At 45.7% G+C, this 16,175-nt stretch overlaps 1 non-coding gene across 1 annotated transcript; it reads left to right on the top strand.

The window, feature by feature from the left end:
* The first annotated feature begins 13,379 nt into the window (after positions 1–13,379).
* On the top strand, positions 13,380–13,485 carry LOC125408102 (U6 spliceosomal RNA). Its single transcript, XR_007234379.2, has one exon. It is a non-coding gene; the product is annotated as a U6 spliceosomal RNA (small nuclear RNA).
* The last annotated feature ends 2,690 nt before the right edge of the window (positions 13,486–16,175 follow it).

Below are 16,175 nucleotides of genomic sequence, written 5' to 3' on the forward strand. Positions count from 1 at the left end.
TGACATTGGCCTGTAATTCTCTTTCTTGGTTGTGTCTTTGTGTGGTTTTGGTATCAGGGTAACTGTAGCTTCATAAAAAGAGTTTGGCAATGACTCTTTTGTTTCTATATTGTGAAATACATTAAGGAGTATAGGTGTTAGCTCTTCCTGGAAGTTCTGGTAAAATTCTGCATTGAAACCATCTGGTTCTGGGCTTTTTTTTTTTTTGGTAGGGAGATTTTTGATAACAGCTTCTAATTCTTTATGACTAACAGGTCATGGTTCACCTGGTCTTGGTTCAACTTTGGTATATGGTACTTATCAAAAAAATGTCCATTTCTTTTACATTTTCCAATTTTGTGGCATACAGGCTTTTGTAGTAAGATCTAACGATTCTCTGGATTTCCTCTGTGTCACAAGGGGTGCGTCCACCCACAGAGACTATGGGACTGATCTAATGGGAGCTCACCAAGGCCAGCTGGACTGGGAGCGATGGAACATGTGATCAAAATGGACACTCTGAACGTTTCTGGCAATGAAGGCTGACTCAGAAGTCAAGGACAATGGCATTGAGATTTAATTCTACTGCATGGACTAACTTTGTGGGAGCCTGGTTTGTTTGGATGTTCACCTTTAAAGACCTGTATGAATGGGGGAGGACCTTGGACTTCCCATGGGGCAGGGAACCCTGACTGCTCTTAAGACTAGAGAGGGAGGGGGATGTGGGGAGGGGGTTATGGGGAGGGGAAGGGAAAAGGGAGGCTGGGAAGAGGTGGAAATTTTTAATAAATAAATAAATAAATGTTGATTGGCCAGTAGCCAGGCAGAAAGTATAGGTGGGGCAACCAGAACAGGAGAATTCTAGGAAGAGGAAAGGCTAAGTCTGCAGTCATCACCCAGATGCAGAGAAAGCAGGATGAGAATGCCTCACTGATAAAGGTACCAAGCCACATGGCTAACACAAACAAGAATTATGGGTTAACGTAAGATATAAGAGTTAATAAGAAGCCTGAGCTAATAGGCCAACCAGTTTATAATTAATGTAGACCTCTGTGTGTTTCTTTGGGACTGAATAGCTGCAGGTCTGGGTGGGACAGAAACCTCTGTCAACACCTTTTGGTTAGTTTGAATAAGGGTTTGTCTATCTTGTTGATTTTCTCAAGGAACCAAATCTATTTTCCATTGAGTCTTTGTATTGCGCCCCTTTTTTTTTCTATTTTATTGATTTCAGTCCTCATGACTATTTCCCGGCATCTACTCCTAGTTTGCTTCTTTTTGTTCTAGAGCTTTCAGGTGTTCTGTTAATTTGCTAGTATGGAATTTCTCCAATTTCTTTATGTAGGCATTTAGTGCTATGAACTTTCTTCTTAGTACTGCTTTCATAGTATCCCATAAGTATGGGTATGTTGTACATTTATTTTCATTGATTTCTAGGAAGTCTTTCATTTCTTTTTTTTTCTTGACCCAGAGCTGATTCAGTTGAGCATTATTCAGTTTCCATGGATTTGTCGACTTTCTGAAATTTGTGTTGTTGAATTCTAACTTTAAGCTATGACAATCCAATAAGATACAGAATGTTATTTCATTTTTTTTCTTTTGTATCTGTTGAGGTTTGCTTTGTTATGGAATATGTGGTCAATTTTAGAAAAAGTTCTATGAGGTGCTGAGAAGAAGGTATAATCTTTTGTGTTTGGGTGGAATGGTCTATAGATGTCTGTTAAGTTCATTTGAGTCATGGCATCTGTTAATTCTCTTATTTCTCTGTTAAGTTTCTGTCTGTCTGTCAACCCTGTGGAGTGGTGAGAGTGAGTGTTGAAGTCTCTCACTATTAGGTATGGGGCTTGATGTGTGATTTAAGCTTTAGTAATATTTCTTTTCCAAGTGTGAACACTTGTATTTGGGGCATAGATGTTCAGAACTGAGAATTCATCTTAATGGATTTTTCTTGCTACAAATATGAAATGGCCTTCTTCATCTCTATTACTTTTCGTTTGAAGTCTGTTTTGTTAGATATTAGGATAGCTACACTTGTTTCTTAGGTTTATTTGATTGGAAAATCCTTTCCCAACCCTTTACTCTGAGGTAATGTCTGTCTTTGAAATGAGGTATGTTTCTTGTATGCAGAAGAAGGATAGATTCTGTTTTTGTATCCAAGCCATTAGCTTTTGCCTTTATATAAGTGGATTAATAAGTCCATTGATATTAAGGGATATTAATGACCACTGATTGCTGGTGTGGGATTATCTATTGTCTGTGTTTTTGTGGGTGTAGTTAACTTCCTTGGGTTTGAGCTTTTCTTCTAGTACTTTCTATAGGACTGGATTTGTGGATAAATATTGTTTAAATCTGGTTTTATCTTGGAATATCTTGTCACCTCCGTCTATGGTGATTGAAAGTTTCGATCAGTGGTCTTTTCATGTCTGCATAATGCCTGTACAGGACCTTCTAGCTTCCATTGAGAAGTCAAATGTAATTCTGATAGGTCTGCCTTTATATGTTACTTAGCCTTTTTCCTTTACAGCTCTTAGTATTCTTTCTTTATTCTATATGTTTAGTGTTTTGATTATTATGTGGCAAGAAGACTTTTTTTTTTTTGATCCAATCTATTTGGTGTTCTGTAAGCTTCATGTAAGGTGTGTCCTTCCTTAGGTTGGAAATGTTTTCTTCTATGATTTTGTTGAATATATTTTCTGTGCTTTTGAACTGGAGTTCTCCTTCTATCCCTACTATTCTTAGGTTTGGTCTTTTCATAGTGTCTCAGATTTCCAGGATATTTTGTGTTAAAATTTGTTGGATTTAACATTTCCTTTGAGCTCTGAATCTATTTTCTCTATTGTATCTTCAACACCTGAGAGTCTCTCTTCCATCTCATGTAGTCTGTTGTTTATGCTTGCATTTGTGGTTCCTGATTGTTTACCCAGATTTTCCATTTTCAGAATTCGCTTGGTTTGTGTTTTCTTTATTACCTCTATTTTTGTTTTTAAAATTTGAACCATTTCTTTTACCTGTTTGATTGATTGGTTTTGTTTGTTTTTTTTTTTTTTTTTGGTTTTCTTTAAGGGATTTGTTGATTTCTTCCCATTGTAATTGTCTTTTCCTCCATTTCTTTTTTTTTAAAGATTTATTTATTATGTATACAGTGTTCTGCCTGCATGTCAGAAGAGGACACCAGATTTCATCACAGATGGCCATGAGCCACAATGTGGTTGCTGGGAATTGAACTCAGGACCTCTGGAAGAGCAGCCAGTTCTCTTAACCATTGAGCCATCTCTCCAGCCCTTCCTCCATTTCTTTAAGAGAATTTTTCATTTCCTCTTTAAGGGCCTCAATCATCTTCATAAAGTTTTTTAAAGGTTGTTTTCTTCTGCTTATTTGCATTGGGATGTTCAGCATCTGTTACAGGACCACTAGTTTTTGGGTTCTGTATTGCTCTTTATGTTGTTGAGTGTATTTCTGCGCTATTGTCTCCCCATCTCCTCCTCCACTCGGTACCAGTGGAGCCTGCTTCAGGGGTTCTCTCTTCCTCCAGTTGGTGCAGCTGGTGGCTGTGACTCCAGGAACAGGCAGGGCAGAGCCTCAGTGGTCACTCCTCCAGGTGCAGGCGGGGCCAGCGTTCTGGTGATTGTTCCTTTATGTGCAGGCAGGTCTGTGGCTGATGCGATGGGGTACCTCGTACAGAGGGTAGCACGGGATGTTGCCTGGGGCACAGGTGCTCTTTCCCAGAGGGACTTCTTAACATAATTTCTGAAAGCTGTTGCTGTTGGTGCTTCTGGGCCGCCACAGCCACCATCTCACTCCTTCTCTGACACTTCCAGGCCGAGGTTGAAGCCTCTATCATGCTCTCTCTCTCTCTCTCTCTCTCTCTCTCTCTCTCTCTCTCTCGCCTCCAGACTGCCATATAACTCTTGAGAGTGTATTTCTTTCTGTGTCTGTGATTTGCTTTGAATATTGTTGCTGCTTTGTGATCTGCTCACACCTCTATTTTGTTCTTGAATAAGTTGCCAAGAACATTTGAACGTTTTTTTGAAGCATGTAAAGCCTTCATGTTTGAAATTGTTCAACATCCCTTGCTGCTTTTAACATACATGATTAAAACTTCACTAGAAAGAAATAAGCTAGACTCGGAAAGACAAATATCACATATATCTCTCACGTGTGTGTGTGTGTGTGTGTGTGTGTGTGTGTGTGTGTTTGGGACCAAGCCCATGACCTAACATTTGCTAGGCACATACTCTACCACTCAGTTTAACTTAGATTTATATGTAACATAAAAGTAGAAAATGGACTATGGGGGGTGAGAAAGGAGTCTAAACAGATGGAGAACAACAGGGAATAATGGGGAAAAGACAGATAACATGTTTTCTTTCATATGTGGTAACTAGGTTTAAACGCATATATGTATAAATATATATAATATACACATACATGTGACATCAAAGGAAATGTACAACTTGATGGGGGAGGAAGGGGACCAGCATAGGAGGGGAAGGGTAGTGGTGTCATGACGAAATCCACTATTTTATGCACTGAAACAAATCACCCAGGTACTTCTATGCATCATTACTGAAAATCCCATCCTTATCAGAGGAGTCCTTGCCCTACAGACACTGAGCCAAGTCCTTCTGGCCCACGGCACTCAGGGTCACTAAATCGCAGTGGCCGCCTTATAGAAAAAGACTTCCTAGAAAGCAAAGTAAAACTTCTAGGAGTTTTCCAAGCCTGTTCTAAGGGCCCACAATGCCGCTGGGGAGATCTTTGCAGGTGACTTGTCCTGGAGCAGAGCCCAGGCACCAGCATGACAATAGCCCCACTTATTTCACTGAACCAACTTTTCCCTCTGAAGAAGCCACCCTGGGCAGGAGCCCTTTGCTCTCCTGCAGATCAGCTCTCATAGGCAGACTTGCTGAGGTGAGGGAGGGGCCGCTCCTGCTTGCCTAGCTGCTTTATCCTCCAAGTGCAAAGCCCAAGTCCACAGCACAGCTCACAGACTCAGGATTTCACCCTGCAGCCTGCCTCTGGTGAGGAGCTGTAAGAGCAGTTTAAAGGGCACGGCTAGCTGCGCATGGTGGATCATGCCTTATAACCCCAGCATGGGGCGGCAGAGGCCAGAGGATTGTCTTGAGTTTAAGATCAGCTTATACCATCAGGCTACACAACAAGGTACAGACCAGCTTGAGTGTTAAAGTATGAGACCCTATCAAAAAAAAAAGAAGAGCTGTCAATGACATAAGTAGCACCCAAACACACATTAGCCATCCTTTCAGGACCCAAATGGAGTAGAAAAACTCAAGAGTACATTTTCTGAAAACTTCTGACATTTGCATGCTGCCAACCCAGGGAAAAGGTCAGAGGTCAGAGCCTACCCAGGCCAAGGACTCACAAGCTTGGAGTCCCACAACTTGGGACAGTGCTGACCCAGGGAAGAAGTCAGCGCCTACTCAGGGTAATGAGGCCCAGAACTCAGGGCAAGGACCCAGAAGCCGGTGGCTCCAGAACTCGGGGTGGAAGCTGCTAACCTGGGGAGGAGATAACAGTCATAGCATCGGAGCATTGGAAGCCCGTGAAGGGAAAGCTGTTCCTTCCTGTCAAAAAAAAAAAAAGAAATCTACCTCTGAGTAGAAGCCTAACATTTCAAAGAACCCCACACCTAAGTTCTCCACGGTGCTGTTAACACAAACATCACAGTTCTCTCTTCTTTTCCGTTCTCCTCCTCCATGCAGCTGCTGAGATTTATAGCTTGTCTGCCCTGGGGTTGGTTTTTCTTTTCTTTGCTTTTTTTTTTTTTATTGACTTTTATTGAGCTCTACATTTTTTCTCTGCTCCCTTCCCTGCCTCTCCCCTCCCCTTCAACCCTCTCCCAATGGTCCCCATGCTCCCAATTTACTCAGGAGATCTTGTCTTTGTCTACTTCCCATGTAGATTAGATCTATGTAAGTCTCTCTTAGTGTCCTCATTGTTGTATAAGTTCTCTGGGGTTGTGATTTGTAGGCTGGTTTTCTTTGCTTTATGTTTAAAAACCATCTATGAGTGAGTACGTGTGATAATTGTCTTTCTGTGTCTGGGTTACCTCACTCAAAATAATGTTTTCTAGCTCCATCCATTTTCCTGCAAAATTCAAGATGTCATTATTGTTTTTTCTGCTGTGTGGCACTCCATTGTGTAAATGTACCACATTTTCCTTATCTATTCTTCTGTCAGGGGCATTTAGGTTGTTTCCAGGTTCTGGCTATGACAAACAAAGCTGCTATGAGCCTAGCTGAGCACATGTCCTTGTGGCACGATTGAGCATCCTTTGGATATAGACACCCAAAAGTGGTATTACTGGGTCTTGAGGAAGGTTGTTTCCTAATTTTCTGAGAAATTGCCACACTGACATCCAAAGGGGCTGTACCAGCTTGTATTCCCACCAGCAATGCAGAAGTGTTCCGTTTTCCCCACAACCTCTCCAACATAAGTTATCATCAGTGTTTTTGATCTTGGCTATTCTTACAGGTGAAAGATGGGATCTCAGAGTTGTTTTTTCTCTGAGAAAAAACTTTTTTTTTTTTGCATTTCTCTGATGACTAAGGATGTTGAACATTTCCTTAAGTGTCTTTCAGCCATTTTAGATTCTTCTGTTGAGAGTTCTCTGTTTAGGTCTGTACTCCATTTTTTTTATTGGATTATGTGATCTTTTGGTGCTCAATTTCTTGAGTTCTTTGTATAGTTTGGAGACCAGACCTCTGTCTGATGTGTGGTTAGTGAAGATCTTTTCCCATTCTGTAGGCTGTCATTTTGTCTTCTTGACCGTGCCCTTTGCTTTACAGAAGCTTTTAAGTTTCAGGAGGTCCCATTTATTAATTGTTTCTCTCAGTGTCTGTGCTGCTGGGGTTATATTTAGGAAGTGGTCTCCTGTGTCAATGCGTTCACGTGTACTTCCCACTTGCTCTTCTATAAGGTTCAGTGTGGTTGGCTTTATATTGAGGTCTTTGATCCATTTGAACTTGAGTTTTGCGCATGGTGATAGATATGGGTCTATTTTCATTCTTCTACATGTTGAGATCCAGTTATGCCAGTACCACTTGTTAAATATGCTTTCTTTTTTTATTTGATATTTTTTGCTTCTTTGTCAAAAATCAGTTGTTCAAAGATGTGTGGATTGATATCTGGGTCTTCTATTCGGTTCCATTGGTCCTCCTGTCTGTTCTTATGCCAATATCAGGCTGTTTTCAGTACTGTAGCTCTGTGGTAGAGTTTGAAGTCAGGGATTGTGATGCCTCCAGAAATTCTTTTATTATACAGGATTGTTTTGGCTATCCTGGGTCTTTTGCTTTTCCGTATGAAATTGAGTACCGTCCTTTCGAGGTCTGTAAAAAATTTTGCTGGGCTTTTGATGGGCATTGCGTTGAATCTGTTGGTTTTTCTTTTAACTGCCAATAAAATTGTTCTGGAGTATTCTTAGTTTCTTCTTGAATTCTTTCATTAGCTGGGGACCACAGTTTCCCTGGTAACTTGTGGCACCCCAAATGGGTGCCCTCTAAAATTTCCATTTATACATGGCAACCCAAAAAAAAGTTTCTCTGAGGACAAAATGGGTTTCCACATGCCGGGAGAGTGGGTAAGCACATTCCAGAGGCTCCCCCTCCAGTCACTGTTGGGGAGATGCAGCCTGCAGACTTCATCTTCTGTCTACCTGGGAAGGGGGTTCTTCACTGTCCTTCCTCCTCAGGTGGCTTTGTAGTTTTCTTGGGTGGCTTTCCTGTGCTTCTGGGTCTAGCTGTCAGCTGCAGGCCAGGGCCAAGGATTAAGTAACACTAAGCTTAACTCCTGCCTTCTCTCGCTGGCATGGGATCCCTTTCTTTTTTCAAAAGGGGTGGCTGCTATTACGTAACGATTTCTGGGTGTGTCGAGTGCCATGTTACGGTAAGGTCAAGTCCTTTCCTACTTTAGACTAAGGAAGTTCATTGGATTTTCACAGCCTTAGTTTACATGATGGCCTACTGGGTTCTGAAGAGAACTTTGGGTTTCCCTAGCCGTGGACCTCCAACACTGGCCAGACGCTACAGGGAATGAATGCTTTGAGACGGCTGGACCTGGGAGGCTCATGTGAGGCTGCAGAGGTCCAAGGGCCAAGACTGAGGGGTGGGGTGGAGATGGTGGCACAGATCCCACTCCGGATCCCAATGACAGACTTCATTGTTCTAGACAAGCTGCTGCCGATGGGAAGGCGGCCACACAGTCATCTGTGGGTTGAGGTTGTTGGGCCGGAGATTAGGGTACTGGCTTTATGAAGTCTTAATGCCTGCCCTTTCTGCCTGAATCTCTGGGCCTGCTTTTTTCGCACACTTAGCTGTCTGCTTTCGCTGGTGTTTTCCTTTTTTGTATTTGGTATGCTGTGGTTTATGGAGTCTATTGTTGCTGTCGTTTTGAGGCAGAGCTTCTCTGCATAGCCCTGGCTGTTCTGGAACTAGCCCTATAGATCTGTCCGCCTCTGCCTCCCAAGTGCTGGAAGTGTGCGCCACTAACCACCCGGCTAGATTATGGAGTCTTACATCCAAGTTATACACACAGTAAACTACATGGAGCTCTCCCAATCCAGGCAACTTGACTCATAGCTCCTTAAGTGAGGCATTCACCCCAGGTACTTTGTTTCCTACATAGATCTTAAAATGGGGTGTGGGTGGACAGATTATAAAGTTGGAGCAACACAAAGTCCAGAGGGAACATGCAAGGAAAATAACAGAAGTTCAACCCAGGAGGGAGAAAACGAAGCAGAGTTTGTGAGAGCCAAGTGATGCCTGACCAGCCAGCCTGTCGATGAGGGGCCTGTCCTCAGCCCAGGCACACACCGCAGCTGTAGCCAGAAATAGGAGGTGTTTGGACACGTGGAATGGCAGTTCTGGTGCCACCAAGACCAAGCAAGACATCAGATGACTCTCAGGAGATGGTGAAGCGAGGCAACCCATGGCTGGCACAGGAGAGGTGGCAGTTGGGAGGAGGCAGAGCGAGGCAGCCTGGGAGAGCCCATGTAAACAGTTGAACTTGAGCGGTTAGATCTGGACCGTAAGCTAGACATGTCTCTACCCGGCTCTAGAGAAACCTCGGTGGTGGCAGGGCTGCAGGAAAAGGGATTGAGCATGCTCCATCATCATTCTGCAAGTCCCTCCCCCCCCCCAATGTCACCTCATTTTATAGTTGCAGCATGTGTTAGTAGTGTCCCCTTTATGTGACAGAAGACAAGGGAATGTGTGTTCAGGACAATCAGTGGGGACTGTGTGATGGAAGGGAAGACAGAACCTGGGGCCAAAGTTCCCAGCCATTCCCCAAGCTCAGAGGGTCTCCATCTGATGTCAACATCACCCCCAAAACTGACTTAAAACAACAAGCACCTGCTCCTCACAACGTGTTTAGTTAAGAGCTCAGAAGTAGTTTTAGCATTGCCAGCTACAAGTTTTTGATGATATTGTTTGATCTGGGCCAGGGCTGTGGCCCTTCAAAGGCTTCAGAGAGGCTGTGGGATCCATCTGCAAGGCGTTTTAGCCCCCCACATGGCTGACAAGCGGTGCTGGTCGCTGTGAGGACCCCTCAGTTCCTGCCCACGCGGGTCTTTCCCCGCAAGCTACTTGACTGAATGTCATTAAAACGTGGTGGTTCCAGAGAGGTGGAGGAAAAAGAGAGGATCTTTTCATGGTCTTGCACTAGACAGCACCTAGCTTCACTACTGCCTCAGCACACGACCAGTTGAACGCCAATCAACAATGCCAGCCCACATCCAAGGGTAAGGGATGTTGCACACCATCTTCTGCTGAGGGGAAGAGCAACCTCTTTCTCTACTACTACTTCACACCAGCTTCTGCTAACTGTCAACAGAGAACCACAGGGAGTGGGAGGGGCATCATGAGCCCCACCCCCTAGAAACTGTTAACTGCCTCTAAAGCCACTGGGGAAGGGCAAGGGACTCAAGTATTCTCCCTAACTGTTAACTGCCTGTAAATCCCCAGGGAGGGGCAGTCCTCGTGGGCCCTCTCTGGCTCCATGATAGGTAGTTTCATGAGCTTAGTTTTGTTTTGTTTTCTAGACAGGATTTTTCTATAGCTTTAGAGTCTGTCCTGAGAGTTCAGGATGCAGCTGACATGGATCCAGCGGACCGCTTTCCGCAAAGCCACTTAGACTCTATGTTGCTTATTTTTTTTTCAAATCAGGTTTTCAGTAACAGTTATAATTTTCTACCCCCCAAAAGGATAAGGTGAGCGGTCCCCCTCCTTTACACCTAAGGGTAGAAGCATCGACTGCTTGTAAGCATAAACCTGAGTCACTGCCCTCAGCTCCAAAGTTTCCACATTCGAGGGAAGAGGACGCTAGACACCATCTCTTGAAAGAGTCATGGAATTTGTGGGTCTATTTTTCAACTGCCCAAGTGCAGGAAAAGCACCCTTTTCTCTGCCACTTCACTGATTCCCAGTACTTCTGACACCAGCTGGAGAGGGGGTACACCAAGAAACTTTCTAGCTCTCTGGAGACACCAGCTTTGGGTCCTAGAGTCAGCTGGACTTAGCTCTAGTGCTAACTAGTTAACTAGCTGGAGTTAACTAGTGCCAGACTGCTCAGATAAGGGCTCAGCTCTACCGCAGTCCCTGTTCAGATGGCAGTCACAGTCCAGGTTGTCACTAGAGCGTCCTACCAGCTAGACGGCCACCTCAGGGTGATTCCTTGCTAGGATGACTTGGAGCCCAGGAAAACAGTTCCCTTCCTACTGCTGACAAATAATTCTGGGGAGCAGTGGACAGCCAGGGGAAGAGGTGCATAGGTGAGATGAGCTGGGAAGGCTCCGGGAGCATGGTGCTGGGGGCGGAACATTCCTTCCCTGTGCATGTGTTCATCGATCCAGAACCTTTGTGATCCCCATGTTTGGGGACTTTTATGGAAGCCTTCATCATACAAACCTGATTGACTTTTGAGACATGGTCTTGCTATTAGCCCAGGCTGGCCCAGAATTGGTAAACCTGCATCCTAAGCATTCCGAGGGTGGGGGTTCCAGTGTGTGTCCCCATACCTGGCCTGTCTGTGCCCACCTCCTTACTCTCACCAGGACACATGGACTGAAGCTGACCATCTCAGGCATGCAGTTGTGGCTTGTTCTTGCTGATGACTAACTTTCATCCAGAAGCCCACCAAAAGTGACCTCATCCAAACAAATGGTGCTCCAGCCGCAGTGGAAATGTCCCGGTGATTTAGGAGCTCTGTGCAGCAGCTGGGGAGCAGGTACCAAATATGTGTTTCCTGACGGGGCACGTTCCCTCAGACAAGAAACTAGAAGCCATTATTAACATTTCAAACCAAAAAGACTATTTTCATTTCTTTAGTATATAATGTTAGTGTGTCCTCGTTTATTACAGTAAATCGATTGCACGAAGGAATGGGCCTCGCTGTGACTTTCTGCTTTAGTTCTTTGCTGACGCTGTGCACCAGCTGTGCACGGTTTGTGCGTGTGGATGCAGGTGTTCACAGGGTCCACAGGAGGGCATCACTTCCCCCTGGAGCTGGAGGTAAAGCTGGTTGCGAGCCACCTGGCATGACTGCTGTGCGCCGAGCTTTGCTCTGGGAAAAAGCAGCACGTGGTCTTTGGTCACCGGACCATCTCTCCAGCCACTTGGACAACACACTTTGACGGCATGTGCCTCCTCCACCGCCATGTCGTCTCTCCTCACCGGAGTTCCTACTCCCCTTCTCCAGAAGTCTGTCTTCTACTTTCGTGTCCCCAAAGGGATTTTGTCCAAGCCATTGGTGCCCTTTGTTGAAGGTACTGGGGTTGGCGACAGCTGGTGAGGGACAGTACCTCTAGCTTTCAGTTTCCTTTGTCACAGCTGCTTTCCAGAATGTCAAGGAGCCGGGGCATCTTTTGGAACACTGCCAAGGTCACTGTAGTCTCGTGGTCCCCAGGCTGTCGACTGGTGTGGGGGTGTCCAGGTGGCCTCTGGAGCTGCACATCACGACGGCAGAGGAGGAATCAGACGGCCACCATCTCTTCTCTCCCTAATGCATCTCACACAAGCGCACATTACCAGCAACACCTCTGGGAGTTGAAGTGTGTGCTTCCTGGGTTTCCTGATCCTGCACAGAATGAAGTGGCGATTTCCACTGGGCTGGTCCAACTCTGTACCACACCTCTACATCCAGGCGTGATGAGAAAAACCCCACCTTGTACTTGAAAGTACCCTGGTGCCTGCCACGCCCACTTGTACTCGACAAATGGATGTTCAAGGCTCTGGAAGAGTAGGGAGGCCCACAAAGAGTTACATGGTAGAGGCCTAACTGTCAGAGACCCAGTGTCACTCTGGCCAGTCAGCAGGTAAGGTAATGGCTCCTGAGATACCTGGGATTGATCCTTAGGTTTTCTCTCTGTAACGAAGGACAGATGATCTGCAGGCCACTGAAAGCATAGCCCTTTTTCAAACCACTGGGGGCAGGGAGAGCGTCTATAAACAAGTGCCCCTTCTTCAAATATTGTCTGCGCAGGGCCTCGTGCATGTTAGGACGCTAGGCAAGATCTCCCTCCTGCACTGCCCTTTTACTTGGACAGCACTGGGCTACTTATTTAAGCAATAGGTCCTTCCCACCTCCCCTTCCCAGCCTCCTGCCTCCCTTCTGAAATCAATCTCCAAGCCAGAGATGTATTTCTCAAGCCTTGCACACTCACTTACACTACCAAGACACCACAGGTTAGGTAGGTGGCAAAGGTTCTCTGGTTTCTTCCATGCTGGAGGTCATCGGGGAGAGGAGTTGGTGAGGGGCAGGACAGAACAGTCAGTGCCAGGACGGCCGGTGTCTAGTTAAGTCTGACAGGGAGACTGGGGTCCCACCTTCAGGCTGCCTGACACAGGTAACATTGCCCAGATGGACATCCACCTTGTAGCTCAGGGCCTCTTACCAGGCCCCGCAAACTCTGGCTCCTAATGTCATGGGGTGAAGTTCTGTCATTTTGAGACCTGGGCGATAGGAGAGAGGGGAACACACCCTAGTCCCCAGTCCTTTGAGTGGGGTGGGACTTGAAGCCTACAGCAGAGGTGGAAAGAGGAAAAGGTGGAGGCTTTAATACACGGTAACATTGAAGGAGGGTTTGGTGTCATCTGTGGAGAGTTTGGGTCTGCGCTGAAGGAAACTACAGATGCTACAAAAGCTTCCGAGGAAAGCAGATTCGCAAGGAAGATGCAGTAAGGAAGTAAGGCAGACCCGGGGCCAGCCAGAGGGCTCAGCCCGGGAGTTCAGTCCTGAGTTCAGTCCCAGGAATCTACATGGTAGAAAAAAAAAAAAAAACCAGCTCCTACAAACCGTTCATTTCCCTCCACATGCACACGGTGGCACGTTCCCTTCTAACACACACACACACACACACACACACACACAACCAAATTTTATTTTAAGCGCTCACTTTGGCAATACGTATAGTAAAAATAGAAAGATACAGAGATTAATAACACAACCCTGTACAAGGATGGCATGCACAATTAATAATATATATGAATATATTAAATTTTACTCTGAAAAGACAAAGCCAGGAGACTCACCCATGGACTACCAATTGTACTCTGGCCTTTTTGTTTGTTGTTGTTGTTGGGATAAGGGGTTAACATAGGGTCTCAACACTGTAGTCCAGGCTGGCCTTGAACTCACCTTGATCCTCCTGCCTCAGCCCCATAAATAGTAAACTTCCTCTCTAAAATAATCATTCTTTGAGACAGGGTCTCCAGTAGCTCAGGCTGCTGCCCTACTACTATGTATCTAAGATAGAGTTTGACATTCTGGCCCTACTGTTTAAAACACCTGAGTGCTGGGATTGCAGGACTGTGCCATCATGCCTCAGTGCTGGGATGGAACCCAGGGGTTCATGAGCTGGACAATTACAACTGAGCTACATCCTGGACTTATTATTGTATATGTAGGGTAAGAATATGGCAGAGGGGGACAGTGCACATACAGAGGTGAGAGCACAGCTCTGTGGTGCTGATTCTATCCTTCAACCTTTATGTAGGTTCCCTTTATCAAACTCGGGCTTGCAGCAGGAGCAGCAGCAGTAAGCACCTGTAATCACAGAACCATCCGGGTGCCCTGCCCTGGACTTCTTAACCACATTATTCCACAAGAACGCAATAAGTTTCTTTCTTAGCCAACTATATATTGGTTCTTTCTTTCAGTGTGAACTTATAACCTAATAAAAGGAATGAATTAGCCATTGCCACAGTAACTCGATGGAACAAACCATTCTGAACTGTAGGGGTTGTGATGGTTGTTCTGTCTCTTTACGAGACAAGCCACGCCCACTCCCTCCCCCATCCGCTGAGGCAGGCAGATCTTCAGCTTCCCGCCTGAGCGCACTCCCTTTTCTGTCTTCCTCTCAGAGAGGCAGCTTTGCTTCTGCCTCTCTCCCTACTTCTTCGCTTCCCCCCCTTCTGTCTCTTTCTCCTCTCTCTCTCTCTCTCTCTCTCTCCCTCTCCCTCTCTCTCTCTCTCTCTCCCCCCCTTCTTCCTTCCCCCTCCATAATCCCCTGAATAATTCAACATCACTCTGAGGTCTGTCTATCCAAGTCTCTGTCTCCTGCCCGCCCGCCATGTGTCTCCTTGCCTGGGACCAGCCATTGCTCTGGGACTGGCAGCCGTTTCTGCCTGGGACTGGCTGCTCCCAGGGCCCGCTGTCTGCTGCCACATGACCCACTACCACCATTTGGGACCAACAGCATTTCTGCTGCCTACTGCCGCTGGGGATCTTGCACATTTTTAAAAACATAAAAAGGGGTTAGAACAAGAATCCTTTCTGGTTTTCAGCTGGCTATGTTAGTGACGCCATATTGCTGGCTGGTTTCCAACTCCCTGCAGCCCAGTTCCACCCTGTTGACTCTGTACCAGGCTGGAGAGGCAGCAGATACCCAAGAGAGGCTCTCCTGTGAAAACAGAGACCAGTGCAGTGTCAAGAAGCCTCTGCAAACACATGCTCACTTTGTTCGTCATGCCACAGGCCAATGCAAGTCAGTGGGGGTGGGGCGGGGGAGCCCAATGCCAGGAAACAGGAAAGGACAATCCAGCCACAATGAGACTGAATGCTGGGAAGTGCTGGAACTCCCTCAGTGTGCGAAGGTCCTGGTTTGGAAACTGTATAACCTGGGCTCATTCCTCTAGTGTTCACTATCATGACAGGAAGTGCCTGGTGGACTGAGTTCTCTATGGGGTCAGAATCCCTGACAGGGCAAGAACAATATCTCCTTCCTCTTCAGCCCCCTTCCTTCCCCCAGTGCTTAGCACCAAGTTCTGCCTAGAGAATGACTCGGGAATATTCCCGAATGCATTTCAGTCTGTCCCTTCAGCCTCCCGTGTGACTCATGAAATACAGACCAGTTTATTGAAGGTTATTACATTCCGGTCAATACTTCCTCAATAAATTGTAAAGAGACTGTGCCCTTTAGAGCTAAGGTCTGTGCCCAGAGGTGTCTGACACCAAATCTTCAGTCTACTGGTACCAGGCTCAGGCACATGGGTATAAAGGGTACCCTGGGACTCTGACTCACGACAGTTACTCCCTAGTCCCTACAAAGGGTTATTCAATGTCAAGCTATTTCAGGGTTAGGCTGATAAAGGAGAAAAGATGGTGGGTGAGTGTGTCATGAGGTGTCTTGATTATAATGATTATAATATACATTATATATATATATATATATATATATATATATGGATGATTTTCGATCTCGTTATAAAAACTGATGGCCCGACCTCCAGGACTTTGGTGGTAGATTTTTAAAATGAGAGAGAAACTAGAAAAACCTGCTCCTAAGTAATGTAAGGGTTGGGAAGTAAGGCTAGACCAGTGGAGCACGTGTCAGATAAGACCAAGATCACGTGGTGTTTGTTTGGCTTTTGTTTGTTTTGGTTTGTTTAGATAGGGATTCTTTGTCTTGCCCTGGCTGTCCTGGAACTCACTCTGTAGGCCAGGCTGGTCTCAGGACTCACAGAGATCCTCCTGCCTCTGCCTCCTGAGTGCTGGGATCAAAGGCATGCCCCATCACTGCCCAGGTCAAAGTAATAGTTTATGTGTCTTTAATTTGTAATTTTCCTTCTGAGTCATCACCTGTGCCCCCAAACATTCAGACCCAGTCATTCTACAGTTGTGGAGGAGGGTTCACTCCTGCTGAGAGAATTATTGACCTGGTAACCCCCAAATGAGAAGCAGAC

The sequence above is a fragment of the Myodes glareolus genome, chromosome 9, assembly GCF_982192425.1.
Source record: "Myodes glareolus chromosome 9, mMyoGla1.1, whole genome shotgun sequence".
Classification (NCBI taxonomy): domain Eukaryota; kingdom Metazoa; phylum Chordata; class Mammalia; order Rodentia; family Cricetidae; genus Myodes; species Myodes glareolus.